Below are 16,745 nucleotides of genomic sequence, written 5' to 3' on the forward strand. Positions count from 1 at the left end.
TTCGTAACCACCGCGGCGGGCACCGAGAGACTCGGAGCAATGAAGTCGGTGAAGGTGCCAGGCAGTTTGCAGTTGGGGCTTTTACTGCTGCAGCAGGGGTTTGGCTGGTCTCCCCATCACGGGGCGCCAGCTTCTCGGAGCCGCGTTTACAGCCGTGGTAGAAACCTTGTGGCAGGCTTTCCTAATGAGCTGGAAGAGGGCGGGTGGGTACACGTCCTCGAGCGACGATTTCCTCGCCCGACGGTGAGGTTTCTACCGGGAAACTCCAGGTGACCTCACCTCCTCCCGACAGTTCGCCCGCGGGCAGGCACCTGATGCGTCAGAAAAGCAGTTTTGCAAAATGGTTGGGGAACGGCCTCAGCGGAGGATTTTAAACTAACTTGTACTGATTTCCTTTCAGTTACTTTTCTTGAAAGTTTCTATATTTTCCAACGTGTTTTTCTCGTTGCTGCAACCAATGAAAACAATGCTGATGTGAACGGCGGGTGTCTCCACGGAAAGGGACCAAATGGACCCAGGGCGGCCTCAGTCGATCTCCGCACGAATGAGTGTGAGTGAACCTCTTCCAAGTTCTGGGTGAATCTCTGGGCTTACAAAGAGGCAGGTCGTCGGCCCTCGCGGAACTCACAACAGCAAGAAAGAGCACAATAAAGTGCAGACTAATTTATGATCACTATGGCTTTGGTTGGCCAAGTCGTTTTAGCTCCTAGCAACAGTGTCATTAACAGTGTAGTGACAGAGATAGCTGATGTTCAGGATGGTTAATAAGCTTCCGGATAATGTATACAAAGTCCCTGACACCACGAGTGGCACTCAGTAGGCACTCAACAAATAGCTTATTTATAATGCACTTTTCATCTGTGCAAGTAAAAGTCTGACTTCTAATTTATAGGAAAGGCTCACCTATGAACTGCTTGGTGTTTTATAGGAATTAGTTTCCCCTGTCTTGGCTCTTTTCCGCACAGAAACATACAGGAATCAATCCAACACTTAAATGCTTCAGCAGTTTCCCCGATTGGATCATCCCATCACCATAAAATCATGTTATTTCTCCCATCTTAAAAACTCTCTCTTGAATCCACTTCCCCCTCCAGCCACTTGCTCCTTTTTTTCTGCTCAGCCGCAGCAAAACTCCTTTAGCCTTGTTAAGAAAAGCTGTCTCCAAGTTTTCTCTACCCATTTATTCCAATTGGGCTTTTGCTTCTGCTCTGTCCCCTAGGACGCATCCTGTCAAGGTCAAACTCCTAAACTGGACATTTTCTCAGGGCTCATCTCACTCGAACTATCAGCAGAAATCAATGGTGGAACACTTGTTCCTCCTGGAAAACTTTTATTTGGACTTCCACAACTTTTTCATGTTTTTTTTTTTTTTTTTCCCCTACTCCATTGCTTGCTCCTTCTTAGTCTTCTTTGGGAAGAAGATTGCTTGCTGGTCCCTTCTCTTCTCCCAGTGTCTGAGCAGGAGAGTCCCCAGAGTTCGGGCTTTGGATCTCTTGTCTATCTACACCCACACCCTTGGTGATCTCACGACACTAAAGATCACATATGTGGTAATGACTCCCAAACTTTAACTCCAGCCTGACCATCTCTTCTTGAACTGCAGGCTCCAGGCTATTGCCCAGTTAGCCTACTAGGCTACTCCCACATAACATTTCTGATACTAAAATCCTGAAATTCCTCCTTCTGTCTCCCAACCACCCTGTCCCAAATGAAGTTTTCCTCATATCAGGCCAAAAAGCTTGGTGTCATCCTTGACTTTTCTGTTTCTCTCACATTTCAAATCCAATCCATCAGAAAAAAATTTTTCAGCTCTACTTTTAAAATAAATCCAAAATTCAACTACTTAACCACCTCCACTGTTAAGTAACACCCTAATTTACCATCACATCTTGACTTTATCCTTGCCCTGTTTCTACTTTTGTCCCCATGAAGGAAGTTCTCAACACACTGCCAGAGCGATCGTTTTTAAACATTGAGACAACTCATATCACTCCTCTGCTCAAGACCCTGCAATGGTCCCCATCTCAATCAGGGCTAAAGCCAAAGGCTATAGAATGGCCTGGAAGGACAATACATGATGTGCCATTCTTTGATTTAAGCTCCTACTTCTTTCACTTCACTCACTTAGTTCCTGCCATAATGGCCTCCTCAATATTCCTGGACTAGAGTCCTAGACAGTATGCTTCCATCCCAGGGCCTTTGCGCTAGCTGTCCTCTCTGCCTGGAATTCCTCCCCCACCCCAAGTACTAGTATGGCTTACTCTCTCACTTCCTTTAAGACACTGCTCAAACGTCACCATGTTCCTCAGGTCTACCCTGACCACTCTACTTAAAATTTAAAAGGCGTTCCACATACTAGTGAGCTTTCTTTATTATTTTTAATGACAGAACGATCACCTTCTATCATATTATAAAATGTATTTTTCTATTGTGCTTATTATCTGACTCTCCTCACCAGAATGTAAGTTTTGTGCAGGGAGGGATTTTTGTCTGCTCTCTCCAGTGATATAGCCACAGGACTCCTAAAACGATGCCCGGCATGTAGTTGGTGCTCAAAACTGAATGACTTTGACCCAAAGCACTATGGGTGCAAACATTTTGTGGCCTCGAACGATACCAGCAAGACTCCTGACGAGACAGACATCTCAGAGACAGTCGTTCTCCCTCTAAGGTTCTGAGGAGAATGTTTACCAACACAACACACCTAGAATGGCCATAGTTAGGTTGACAGTATTCATATCTAAGAAAATATAGCTAACAGTTATTGAGAGCAGTAGTTACTGTATCTGCCAGGTGTTTGTCCAAATATACTACAGTCTTAATTAAACTAATTAATAACAACGCTTTGAGGTAAGTACTGTTACTACTTCCCTTTTGTAAGTGAAAAGGGTGAGGCAGAGAGAAGTAAATGGTCACTCAGCTAATAAGTTTGTAGAGGCAGAATTGGACACAGGGCAGCCTGGTTCTAGAGTTCATGCTCTTCAATACTCCCCTCCACCTCTTCTCTAAATAGGAATGATACCAGAGAAAACATCTGTATAATGAGTAATTCCAAATCACTAGACCAGAAAAAAAATGATCCTCATTGACCTTCCTTCACCATCTTGTTTTATTTGTTGACATCTCTGTCTCTTTTACTATAGCCAAGCTCCTTGAAGGCTAGAGGGGTCATTTTATTCACATTTGCGTGAACCATACTCCAAGACTTGGTGCATGGAAAGGGCTCAAAGAGTATTTGTTTAATGTGATTTTGTAAAGTGACTAAACTCAGCAAAACATCTCACTTCCAATGAGTTAGTATGGTTTTCAAGAGTTTTCATAATGCCACGGCAACCTGAAGATAGAAGAGATCAACAAGGTACAAGGGTTATATTAAATGTGAAAAGCAGACCCCAACATCTTAAAATGTATAGAAGGCGCTCAGAGTTTAACACCTATTATTATTGCAATAATTGTTATTACCAGAACTTTTTATAGTTATGATGGTATTTTGTGTGTGTGTGTGTGGTACGCGGGCCTCTCACTGTTGTGGCCTCTCCCGCTGCGGAGCACAGGCTCCGGACTCACAGGCTCAGCGGCCATGGCTCACGGGCCCAGCTGCTCCGCGGCATGTGGGATCTTCCCGGACCGGGGCACGAACCCACGTCCCCTGCATTGGCAGGCGGACTCTCAACCACTGCGCCACCAGGGAAGCCCTACGATGGTATTTTTTTAAATAGAAAGAAAAAATAAAAAGACATGAGCACTTTCCTTCTACTTCTTCCATTTCCTGGGTTCTTTAAAACAAAGTGACCTATTTAATCACAGATCCAGCCACACCTACCTCTGTTGCCACACCTACCTCTGTCTGCCATTCCCTGTTGTCCACCAGGGATATTGTGTTGTAAACTGCACAGCAGAACTTCCTTCCCTGTTCCCTTCTCTAGGATCTGTAGTGGTTACAGTACCTGATGGTACTTTTCTTTAGCCACCCCTCTCAGCTAAGGAAAGGTGAAGTGTTGCACACAGTAATATGATGAATTATTTATGTATTATTTCATTTGGAATTAGTTTTCCAAATGGCTGGTTGGACTTGATTAGCTCATGTCCTGAATCTGTACATCTTTTCCTCTCTCTGCAGTAATAACCTAAAAAATCTTTGAAGCTTTTAACTTGGTCACTCTCAACTCTTGTCCAATTTGTGGAAAAACTGTTTATACTAAAGTTATCTTTAATATTATGCCTATAAAAAGAATCAAGAAGTTTTTATTTGCAGAGTGCAGTGGAAAGATCATTGATTTTAGAGTCAGGGAGATCTGGGTTTAAACCCTGACTCAGCCCCTTTACCAGTCAGGTAATTTGAGTGTGTTATTTACCTTCACTGAGAACCATATTTCTATTCTGGTAAATGGGACTGATAACACCCAACCCATATGTTTGTGAATTAATGTGATAATGTAGACACCACTCTTTGCGCAGGAGATAGCACCCAGGGATTACTCAAAAGTGTAGTTTCTTTTTTTTTTTTTATTCTTTTCTTTTTTAATGAAAATAGTATATATTTAAGGTAGACAACATGAGTATTTTATGGACATACACGTAATGAAATGATTGTAACAGTCAAGCTAATTAACATACCTTCTCACAGTTACCTTTTTTATGTGTATAATGAGAACACCTAATATCTGCTGTCACCAAATTTCCAGTATTCAACACAGTATCGTCATGCTGTCACATTAGATCTCTAGACCTATTTATCCTTTAACTGCGACTTTGTACCCTTTGACAAACATCATCCCATCCCCCATCCCCAGCTCCACCTCCTTGCCCCTGGTAACCACCTTTCCACACCTACCTTCTATGTGTTGTAATCCACTTTCTTAGGTACCACATGTAAGTGAGATCATGCAGTTTTTTTCTTTCTGTGCCTGGCTTTCACTTAGCATAACGTCCTCATCAAATGAGTAGTTTCCAACCACACTTGCCCTTTTCTGGAACTGTTATTAATGACATCAACCATTGTGTTGTACTGCCTTATAGACGTTGAGTTCCACTTCATAAACTCCTTTTAGAATTTAGTGCTAGGGACTTCCCTGGTGGCGCAGTGGTTAAGAATCTGCCTGCCAATGCGGGGGACACGGGTTCGAGCCCTGGTCCAGGAAGATCCCACATGCCACTGAGCAGCTAACCCCACGAGCCACAACTACTGAGCCCGTGTGCTGCAACTACTGAAGTCCGCGCACCTAGAGCCTGTGCTCCGCAGCAAGAGAAGCCACTGCAATGAGAAGCCTGTGCACCTCAACGGAGGGTAGCCCCCATTTGCCGCAACTAGAGAAAGTCTGCAACAACGAAGACCCAACGCAGCCCAAAATAAAAAAATATATATAATAAAATTTTTTAAATTAAAAAAAAAAGAATGTAGTGCTAGGATAAATTTTCTCTCTCAAAAAAATCCAAGTACTTTCGTTTCTTAGAAAAGGTATCTTCATCTATTTTAACATTGGATTTGCAATCATTGTTAAGGAAAACTGTGTAAACCAATGTTTCCCTTTGTATCCTGTTTGTAAGGAAGCACAGTGTCAAATTTACTATTAAATTATTGTACTATTATAAATTATAATTTTTAATATATAGTAGCACAATTTAATGTACTATATTATAATGTATAATGTAATAGAATTGTACTACTATAAATTAAGTTATTAAATTATTGTACTAAAGATTTTTGCTTCCTACTCTTTTTTTATGCCTTCAGTGCATTCTTATTCCAATAATCTTATTGGATACTTGGATTTTACACTGTGTTCTCATATATATATTCAAATATATTAAGTATAAATAACACATTAGCTCATCAAATTAACACCAGAAAATTAATCAAAATTAAAGTGGAAATTTATCCCCATGTGCTTCCTTATGTTCAAACTATTAAAAGACTGGCTCTCTAATTATGAGAATAATTTAAATACATTTGGAGCATCTGATTAATTTCTGCATCAAAATGTTTCTTTCTGATCTGTCTCCATTTTTTTCTGTGAGTTTTATTGGAATCAGGCAGGAAAAGGATGCTCTGTGTGTGTGTGTGTGTGTATGTGTGTGTAGCCCCTTTAGATTAACCTATCACAGCTGTGTTCATCTGGTTTACTTTTCTAATCATCTGAGGACCCTGAGTTGATCTACTTTTCCTGCATGGCAGATTTAAAACAAGGAGTTTTCTTTGTAGCTTAGCTGCTCATCACAGAAAAAAACAGTGCTCTATCAGTGGTAATCCTTGATATTGCTGGGAACTCAGTTTCTCTTCTCTGTTGATCTTGTTTAATTTTTCTTTCATCTGACTTTCACCATCCCTCCAGTAATCTCATACCTTGAATTCAAGTTCCCCTATAATATAACATAATATAATATAACATAATATAATATACTATAATTTATGTATTTATTTTGGAGCCATGTCTTACAGGGATAAGTGTTTGACGTGCCAGATATATACAGACTTCAATGCACTAGAGACTTCTGACAACTCAGAGCAGGGGCCAAGACTCAGGTCATGAGGCCTGTTAAACACAGAGGCAGATTTACTAAGCATCTACTCTGTTCCACACAATATGCCTAGATTGGTGGGAAGTGGAGATAAAACAAGACATTTACTGTGTGTCTATACATAAGGAATTTACTGCCTAGCATATAACTAATGTGATCTTGTAATACAAAATCTAAAGAAAATGATACAAAGGAGTTCAGAGAAGGAGTATCTCTGCCCAATGAGTCTATCAGGGAAGACAACGTGTGTGGCCTTCATATTGAAAGAACAGCTTCCCAGCAGAGGAGACAATATGCACAAAGCAGCTGGGCGGTAAAGGCAGGTTAGGGAAGTGGTGAGTAACGCAGACTGCCTGAACCTACAGTACATGGAGGGAGGCTTGGGAGATAAGATCGAGGGAGCTGAGGAGGCACTTGCGGGGAGGGAAGGGATGAGGCCTTGAATTTTAGATTTTACATCTAATACCATGTTAATTATGTCATTTCCTTGCTCTAAACTTGCACTGGCTCCTCCTTGCCTGACAAATACAGGAAGAGCCAGTGGCTATGTGGAAAGTGGAAACTGATTATATAGGAGTAGGATGAAAGAGAAAGATGAGCTCCAGCCACAGAATTTAAACACTCCAATAAAGTGGTCCAGATTCTGTTTCCTAATATGTTAAACAAAGCTCTCAGTCCAAGAAAAAGCTGCTCAATTGAATTTTCACTAAGGGCCCAGTTAAAATACTGAATTTCTGCCCACTCCTGACTGCCATCCATTTTTTAATCTTTGGATGACTCCATAGTTACAGATCCTGAGTTCTCACAGAACTAAGTACGAAACAGGTAACTTTTGACTATTATGGTCAGGTGTTGAACCGGAAATTCGGTGACAATATTCCAGTGAACCAATTGTGTCACCTGGGACTTAGGGCTACTTGCTTGACCCTTTTATTTATTTTTTTAAATATCTTTATTGGAGTATAATTGCTTTACAATGTTGTGTTAATTTCTGCTGTACAACAAAGTGAATCAGCTATACGTATACATATATCCCTATATCCCCTTCCTCTTGAGCCTCCCTCCCACCCTCCTTATCCCACCCCTCTAGATCATCACAAAGCCTCGAGCTGATCTCCCTGTGCTATGCGGCTGCTTCCCACTAGCCAACCATTTTACATTTGGTAGTGTATATAAGTCAATGCTACTCTCTCACTTCGTCCCAGCTTCCTCTTCCTCCCCTGTGTCCTCAAGTCTGTTCTCTACATCTGCATCTTTATTCCTGCCCTGACACTAGGTTCATCAGTACTGTTTTTTTAGATTCCGTATATGTACGTTAGCATCCGGTACTTGATTTTCTCTTTCTGACTTTCTTCATTCTATATGACAGACTCTAGGTCCATCCACTTCATTACAAATAGCTCAATTTCATTTATTTTTATGGCTAATATTCCATTGTATATATGTGCCACATCTTCTTTATCCATTCATCTGTGCTTGACCTTCTTAAATATTTCACATTATGGGGGTAATTTCTCTCAGGGGAGTTGTTAAGAGAGCTAGTAAAACGTTATTACATACCACCCATCTCTGACTAGATATTTAGCATCAGTGCTCAAAAATTTCTGAGTGGTTGTTTGAAGCATTTATTTCTGAGATACAGATAGTGATGCTTATGACTGGTACAGTTCTTTTAGACTCATTTGAATGTCTGGCTATTCACAAGAACTAGGCATTTCTGTGAGTTACAAATATGCCTAAAGAAGGTAATCGAAATTCATTTACTGGGTTTCTCAAATGGGAACAAAAAGAAATTCTATTCAAACGGTCCTTCTCTGGGTCTTCCCTGGTGGTGCAGTGGTTGAGAGTCTGCCTGCCGATGCAGGGGACACGGGTTCGTGCCCCGGTCCGGGAGGATCCCACATGCCGCGGAACGGCTGGGCCCGTGAGCCATGGCCGCTGAGCCTGCGTGTCCGGAGCCTGTGCTCCGCAACGGGAGAGGCCACAACAGTGAGAGGCCCGCGTACTGCAAAAAAAAAAAAAAAGGTCCTTCTCTTATTGTTCATCTCAAGAGGTTGATCTCCAGGGTATGTGTTATATTTATAACGTTGACATAATAATCTCCAGAAATTTAACGTGGGATAGATACACTCGACCTTTAATGTTAATATTAAAAGTTAGCTTTATAGAAGGTGTATGAACCCAAGAACTCACAAGAGGGAAGTTACAGGTATTGAAATGAATTTGCTAGTCAAGAAGGCAAATGTGGATATGATTAAAGAGTGCATTTCCTTCCCTCTCTCCCACCCCTGCTTGCAGAAGTTTCTGTGGCTCTCCCGCTGGTTCCTCTCCAAAAAGCCCTGATAAGGTCTGAGGACCCCAACAGCTGGAGTGCTGGTGGAGGGAAATCACCTACATGCTCTTCATTCCTCTGGTCTGTTGACCATTGATGGGCAATGTTATCAAGACAAGCCCTGATGTGGTTTATTGGTTTGCTGTCTCACAAGCTAGTTTTGTCTTTCATCCTATCTGGCTCCTGAGTTAATCGAAGTGATGATCCAGGTGGGGAATTCCTTACACAGGCAATTTTGAAGGATCCATATGGGTGGAGGGCAACATTACCTCTAATGGATAATTCACTGGTAGTTAGTCTCCAAAAGAAAGTTTTATCTCTCATGGGCTATTACCATCCATGTTCAATTCCCTATGACTTTGTAAATAGTTGAATGCTTTGATCCTATTGGAAATATCAATCCCTTGTTTTCCATTCAAACTGCTCCCATCTTCAGTACAAGAAAGGACAGGATGAGGTAAAGGGCAGTTGCTGAGGGATTACTCAGTATTTGAAGCTTGCACTTATGGCAGGGATGTGATGGCCGGGGATGACAGGAGTAAGCAGACATTGGAATGATAAGCTTCTGAATCAAGGCTCTGTTCTCAATAACACAAATTAAAATTTGTGATTATTTTATTTGTCTTTTTTTTTCTCCCCTCATTCCCTCACCTCCCCCACCCCTATAATTCTAAGCTTTGTGAGGTCAAGGCACTTCTGCATTGTGTACCATTATATGCCCAGTGCCTCCCCCAGTACTTCATACGTGACAGATACCATAAATTATTTGTTGAATAATTACATAAATTGGTCTTGAATACGGAAAATCTAAGTTCATCACTTCTACACTTAAGAATTCTTCAGTGACTCCTTCAAGACGTGAGATAAAATAAATCCAGAATCCTTGTTTTGGCATTAAACAAATAAACAAAAAAGTAAGTCATCTGGTTACTCCAGGTTATTTTCCTAACTAGTAGGTCACTGTTTCCTCTGCCCTCTCCCTGCAAGGAGGGGACATTTCAATCATCATAAACAACTTGCAGTTATTCACAAGTGTCATATTCGTTCACCTCTTTCCTCATAATCAGCAATAGTAAGTGCAGGAATCATACATTCCAGAAAGCTTTTCCTAACTCCACCCAGGTTTTGGTTAGGAGCTAAAGTACTTCATGTTATTGGATTGCAAATTTTCTGTTTTATCATCTGTCTCTGCTCAAGACATAAACTCCCTCAGGTTAGAGGGCTGTGATGGTTAATTTTATAGCAACTCGGCTAGGCTATGGTGCCCAGTTTTTTGGTAGAACACCAGACTAGATGTTGCTGTGAAGGTGTTTTTAGATATGATTAGCATTTAAATCAGTGGACTTTGAGTAAAGCAAATTACCCTTCATAACATGACTGGGCCTCATCTAATAGTTGAGACCTTAAGAGCAAAGATAGAGGTTTCCCAAAGAAGAAGGAATTCTCAAGATTTTAACATAGAAACACTACATTGCTTTCCAGCGTGTCCCCCGGAACCTGTGTTCAAGACTACAGCATCAGATCTTGCCTGAATTTCCAGTCTTTGGGCCTGCCCTGCAGATTTCAGCCCTGCCAGCCCCCACTATGTAAGACAAGTCTTTAAACCACCCTCTCCCTCTCTCTCTCTTTCTCTCTGTCTCTCTATCTCTACCTCTATCTCTAGCACTCTCCCTCTCTGTCTCTCTATTATATAAAATATAAATATATATATATATATATATTTCTCTATATACATATACATCTCTTGTTGGTTCTGTTTCTCTGGAGAAACTTCAGTAACCCAGGAGCTTTCTATTTTAACTCCTGTGTCTAAAATGTAGCACAATAAGTAAATGAAAAATTAAATCTAGCTTGAAATCACCCTCCCTTACTAGAGGAGGACTTTGCAGTGCAGAGATGATCAGCTAATCCTGGTGAGGTCAACTAAACCAGGTCCCGAGCACATTCCTGAGCACCCGCTCCCCGTCCCCTCGTAACTTGATCATCTGATGCATATTAAAAAATAATAAGGAAAATACACACTTTATGAATCTATTTATTTTGTTGATGCTGGGGAACACATTACAAAGATTACAACCAGCACTGTGAGCCCTGAATTGGAGAGCTACTGAGTTGGAGCCTCATCCCCGACCCTGCAAGGAGACAGTAGGATCAGCTGCTCTTCTAGAGCACCTAAAACTTCATGTCTTTCCCTCTGCATCCCATCCCACCCCTTTTTGTGTGCATCTTGATTTTTGAATGACTGATGAGTCACTGGAAAAGACCTCTCCACATCAGCTGCTTTGGCCTGCCTGTCACTCAGCACCTGGTCCAAACAAAACCTCAGCACGTGCTCAGTGGGGTAAGTAAGCACATGATCAAAGCTCCAGGCTAGAATTGACAGCCTCAGACTATCTTCCTGGTGTTTGCTGGACTCCCGGGTTTATCCTGGGAAATGCCAGGTCATTCCCAATATGCATCACAGAGAGTAGGTACTCATAAATATTTACTGAAAACCTCTGAGGATGAAGTGCACACAAAGGGAGATCTCACGACATGTTGCCCGTCACCAGCTCTGTCCTCCTTGGGCTCTTCTCTCTGGGCATTATCCTCCTCCATCAGGATCTTCTGCTGAATCTCAAAGGAGAAACTGGGATCAATGCCAGCCTGTGCTCAGCAAGAAAAGAGAGATACCATGAGTGGGAAGCTGGAAGCTGAGGTGACCTCTGAAAGCTGCAGGTCAGCAGAGCTAACATCTGGGAAACACAAACTGCTGTCGAAATTGAAAAACAGATATCCTGGGTCATCCTATATTCCCACTGCTGACTATCCTTTAGGATGACAAAACTTTCACACTATCAACACTAACCACCACCAACCACCACCGACAAAAGCACACTTTTGGATAAAATAATTAGAGATTTTTTTTAAAATGGATGCTGGCAAACAATCAATGGGCAAATATTTAGGCAAAGAGAAGAATCCGTTTTTCACATAGTTTCTGCTTGGGGTTTACTGTTGCTTATTTTCTATTTTTCATCCCATGCTTATTATTTACCAGCATGTTAGGTACTTTGTCTTTATTATATCATTTAAGTTTTACAAAATCTCATTATAGAAAAGGAAGCCAATGTCCTTGTTCTTAAGAGCTCCCCACGGAGCTCCTGACTTTAAGTCAGACCTCCCACAGCTCTCATATGTCCAGTTTTCTCTGCAGACTCAGGGCTGCCTCAGGAGATGATGTGGTCCCACCATCATGTTAGGGTTCCCATTTGTTTGGTACTTACTATGCCAAATATTTCTCATTTGATTTTCACGATGACTCAGATATGGCATGAGGAGGGGAATTCAATTTTGGACATGTTGGGTTGGAGGATATCTATAGATCAAGTGAAGTGCAGGGAAGAGATCATGGCCATGGCTGGAGATGTATATTTGGAGGATGCAGATATTTTTTTTTTAATATTTTATTAAAATATTAAAGTTCCTGGGAGAAGATGGAGGGGACGAGGTCATCTTACAGTTGGAAGGCTGGCCTTGACTAGGATATATATTCCTCATTTCAAGAGGATGAATAAAGGAAAGGAGAGGGGGATAGATACCTACATAGGTCAAGAGCTGTGTGATGGAAGGAGTTAAGAGTACAGGATATTTACATACTGAGGGCTTTATTCTTGTCAGTGAAGTGCAAGGCCAACTTTTCCATTGAAAGTCTACCAACTGGAAAATTTTTGTAGGAGCTAAATGCTGAAATATAGACTTCCATGAGTTACATTAAAAAGAAGCTTGATTCATTTTGTTGTAAAGCAGAAACTAACACACCATTGTAAAGCAATTATACTCCAATAAAGATGTTAAAAAATTAAAAAGAAGCTTGAAAAACTTTTGTGCTACAAATAATACCAAGAAAGAAAAAACACAACCCACAGAATGGGAGAAAATATTTACAAATCATATATCTGATAAGGGACTTGTATCTAGAATATTAAAAGAAACTTAAAATTCAAAATGCTCATAGGATCTGAATAGATATCTCTCCAATGAAGATATACACATGACCAATAAGCACATGAAAAGAAGCTGAACATTATTCATTAGGGAAAAGCACTCCAATACCACAATTTGATACCACTTCACACCCACTACACTGGCTATAATGTAAAAGACAGATAATATCACATGTTGGAAAGGATAACATGCTTTGGGGATGTAAAATTCCACTTGGGAAAACAGTCTCTCTGTTCTTCAAAAGATTAAACACAGAGCTGCAATAAGACCCAGCAATTCCACTCATAGGTATATACCCAAAAGAGATGAAAACATGTTCACACATAACTTGAATACAAATGTTCATATCATCACTATTCATAATAGCCAAAAAGTAGAAACAACTCAGATGTCCTTCAACTGGTGAATGGATAAATAAAATGTGTAAAATAAAATGTGTAAAATAAAATGGTATATCTGTATAATGGAATATTATTTGGCCATATAAAGGAATGGAGTACTGACACATGGTCTGACATAGATGAACCTTGAAAACACTATGCTAAGTGAAAGAAGCCAGTCACAAAGGATCACATACTGTATGATTCCATTTATAGGAAATGTCCAGAACAGGCAAGTCTATAGAGACAGAAAATAGATTGGTGGTTGCCTAGAGCTCATTGTGGGGAGTAGTGGAGGAGGGGTAGGGAGCGACTGCAAACGGGCAGGGGGTTTTTCTGGGGGTTGATGAAAATGTTCTAATATACACTGTGGACAACTTTATGAATGTATTTAAAAAATACAGAATTCTACAATTTAAATGAATGAATTGTATGGTTATGGGAATCATATCTCAGTAAGCTGTTTAAAAAAAAAAAAAAAAAGGAAACGTGAGGAAAGGACTATTGACAAAGGCAAGACTGAGGAACACTACTGAAGACCAGATAATAATAACAGCCATTATCTTTGAGGACTCGCACTAGGCTAAGTGATTTCCCTGCATTATTTCCTTCACCACGAACCCATATATATTAGGTCCTTTTCCCTCATTTTACAGACAATACAATTAAAGCTCAGAAAACATAAGGAACTAGTTCAAGGTCAACAGCAAGAAAGAGACAAAATGTAGCCCCCGGTCTGGGTCAGTCTGGAGCCTGTTTCTTAGTACCTGCACTATGCTGTCTCCCACAGGTTTTGCTTTTCTATTTAGCTTCAACTTTCTAGGTTCAACACAAATGCCGGTGTCTTTAGGCCCACCTCTTTCTCCCCAGCACGCCCACAATTCTCTGTCTACCAGTCTTAGAGTGGTAGACAGCCTTTTCATCTCTGAGTTAATAAAGAGATGTAGAATAACTGCATCAATAAATTAGCACTCTCCTTACCCTCTCCACACTCAGGAGTCCTAGAAGCATGACCATAGCCCCGTACAGAAAGATTTCCCCAGGCTCAGAACACTGACTAAGAGATTAAGTAGCCAGGAGCTCAACTCAGAGATAATGCATCTTTCCCTTCTCCTCTTCTTGGAGAGGGTAAGAAGAAAAGAACAAAAGCTAATCTCAACTCTTAGATAGAGAGACGACACCCACCCCTACCCTTAAGCTGGTTCTCTCAGGTTTTGAGATCTTGATGCTACCTGCCAGCTTTCCTCACCTATTAACTACAAATAGACCTAAATTAGCCCCTAGCATGTAGTAGGGATTCAAGAAATTTTATCTTCCTTTTCCATTCATTTCACAGTCCCCCACCCTGTCCCCCACAAGGCACTTACTGTTTACGTGGAACCTCTAGTCTGGAATGGGCTGACTATAAAAGAAGGGACAAAATACAAAGCTGGCTCACTGAGCCGGTCTGGGCTCGGTGATCATAGCAGAATCCTGGGGACCATTTAAGCTGAGGCACTAAGGTTCTCCTGAGGAAACTATGATATCTGTTTACATATACCCTAACACTACATTTATTTTCATAATATGAGAAGCAGCAGAAGAAAAATAATTCTTTATAGTAAAATATCCCAATGTTTATGTGGGCTTACATTGTGCCAGACATTGTATTGGTATTTTTTTTTAATTGAGGTAACACTGGTTTATAACATTATATCAGTTTCATGTACAGCACTATAGTCTGACTTCTGTATATGCCAAAGTGTGCTCACCACTAAAAGTCTAGTTTCCATCATCACCATACAGTTGACCCCTTCATCCATTGTGCCCTTCTCCTCTGGTGACCACTTCTCTGTTCTCTGTATCTATGTATGTTTGTACTGGAGTCTTTATAGACATCGTTTTGTCCTCACACAACCCATGGTTCTCTTATTGGACAGATGAGGAAATAGAAGGTAGAAGAGCAGGAATAATTTCTCCAAGGTCACTCAGTCAGTAAGGGGAGGGGGCCAGAAACCTCCCAAAGGTCTGTGTGACTCTAATGCCAAGTCTCTCCATCTCTCCCGACACCTCCTCCCACATCATTTCTGTTACCACCAAGCACCGTTTCATGGAGGCTGTTCTGCTAAAAACAGTACAGAGGAACGCAATTCTAACATGAAAATATGTTTACAAGCAATCATCCTATATCAATGCAAAAATACTAGATTAAACATTTAAAAACAGGACACAATACCACATTAAGATAATGTACCATGAGCAAGTGAGATTCATTTCTGGAATGCAAGGATGATTCAGTATTAGGAAATCTATTAACATGAGCATGACATTAGTAGATGTACGAGTAATAATCACATGCTATTCCCTAGATGAAGAAAAAAGCTCTTGAAAGATGCTTCCTGATTAAAAAAAAAAATTGCTCAAGAAAATAGGAAATGATGCATATTTCTTAAAGCCAAAATTGTGTTTAATGGGGTAATATTAGGGGAATTTCTAATAAGATTAGGAAAAAGTCAGGAATGTCCACTATCTCTGTTACTATTGGACACTGTCCTGGAGTTATTAACCAGCAGAATTTAAAAAGAGAAAACAATAAGGGGTACAGGAATTTAGTTAAAAGAAGTAAAATTATTTTCAGGTGATTTGGTAGTTTACCTAGAGAACCTGAGAAAATCAATGATAAACTAACACAAACGATAAAATGAATGTAGTCTTTCTAAATGCTAAAGATAATGTTAATTTTAAGATAATTTCAAACAATTTCAGAAATAATTTCAGAATAACTTCAGAAAAGCTGCAAGAATAACACAAAAACATTCTTTCTGAAACCATTTGGGGGTACGTTTGGAATGTGGTGCCCATCGCTCCTGAATAGTTTAGGACATTCTCCAGATAACCACAACATAAGGATTAGAATAAGGAAATTATCACTGACGGACACTGAATTCACAAACTCCATTCAAGTTTAATCAATTGTCCTAATAATATTCTTTATAGGCTCTAACATAGGACCATGCGTTGCATTTAATGGTCATGTCTCTTTATCTTTTTCCAGTCTGGAAGAGTGCAGCATGGGTGGCCTCTCATAGGCTAATTTATCCTTACTCCCATCCCCTCTGCACCAAGGGTGCTGGAAAGGCAGAGAGTGACTGCAACCAAATGCTATCTTGTCAGACATATAGAATGATTAACTGCCTGAGTGGGTAAAGAGATGCCTGGAAGGTATGTTATGCTTTTATCTTCTTTTATTTTTTACCATAAAAGTTTTAAAGCAGACTGTAAAAGTAGAAGTATATATAACCATTCACTCTTTGCTAAATTCTTCTGAGTTAGGATGTTCACAAGAAAAAACTGTCTTGTTTCCAAATGATCTCAGACACTCTCTCTTAAATTAGATTTAACAGTATATCTCTTAGATCAGCATATTCTCAGGTCTCTTTCGATCTTCAAATAAATCTCAGTTAGGGAGCTTTTTCCTAGATTAAATTTTAAACAGGCACACAGAGAGCACAAATATCCCCATTGTGTTAGATATGAGTCCTAAGTAG

General features: G+C 40.4%; 1 long non-coding RNA gene across 1 annotated transcript; it reads left to right on the forward strand.

Annotated features, from left to right (window-relative positions):
- Nucleotides 1–432: 432 nt before the first annotated feature.
- Nucleotides 433–16,389, forward strand: LOC309822493. The gene is made up of 3 exons (XR_014296745.1): nt 433–550; nt 10,334–10,437; nt 16,253–16,389. It is a non-coding gene; the product is annotated as an uncharacterized lncRNA (long non-coding RNA).
- Nucleotides 16,390–16,745: the final 356 nt, after the last annotated feature.

Source organism: Grampus griseus, assembly GCF_964374135.1.
Source record: "Grampus griseus genome assembly, chromosome: 5".
Classification (NCBI taxonomy): Eukaryota; Metazoa; Chordata; class Mammalia; order Artiodactyla; family Delphinidae; genus Grampus; species Grampus griseus.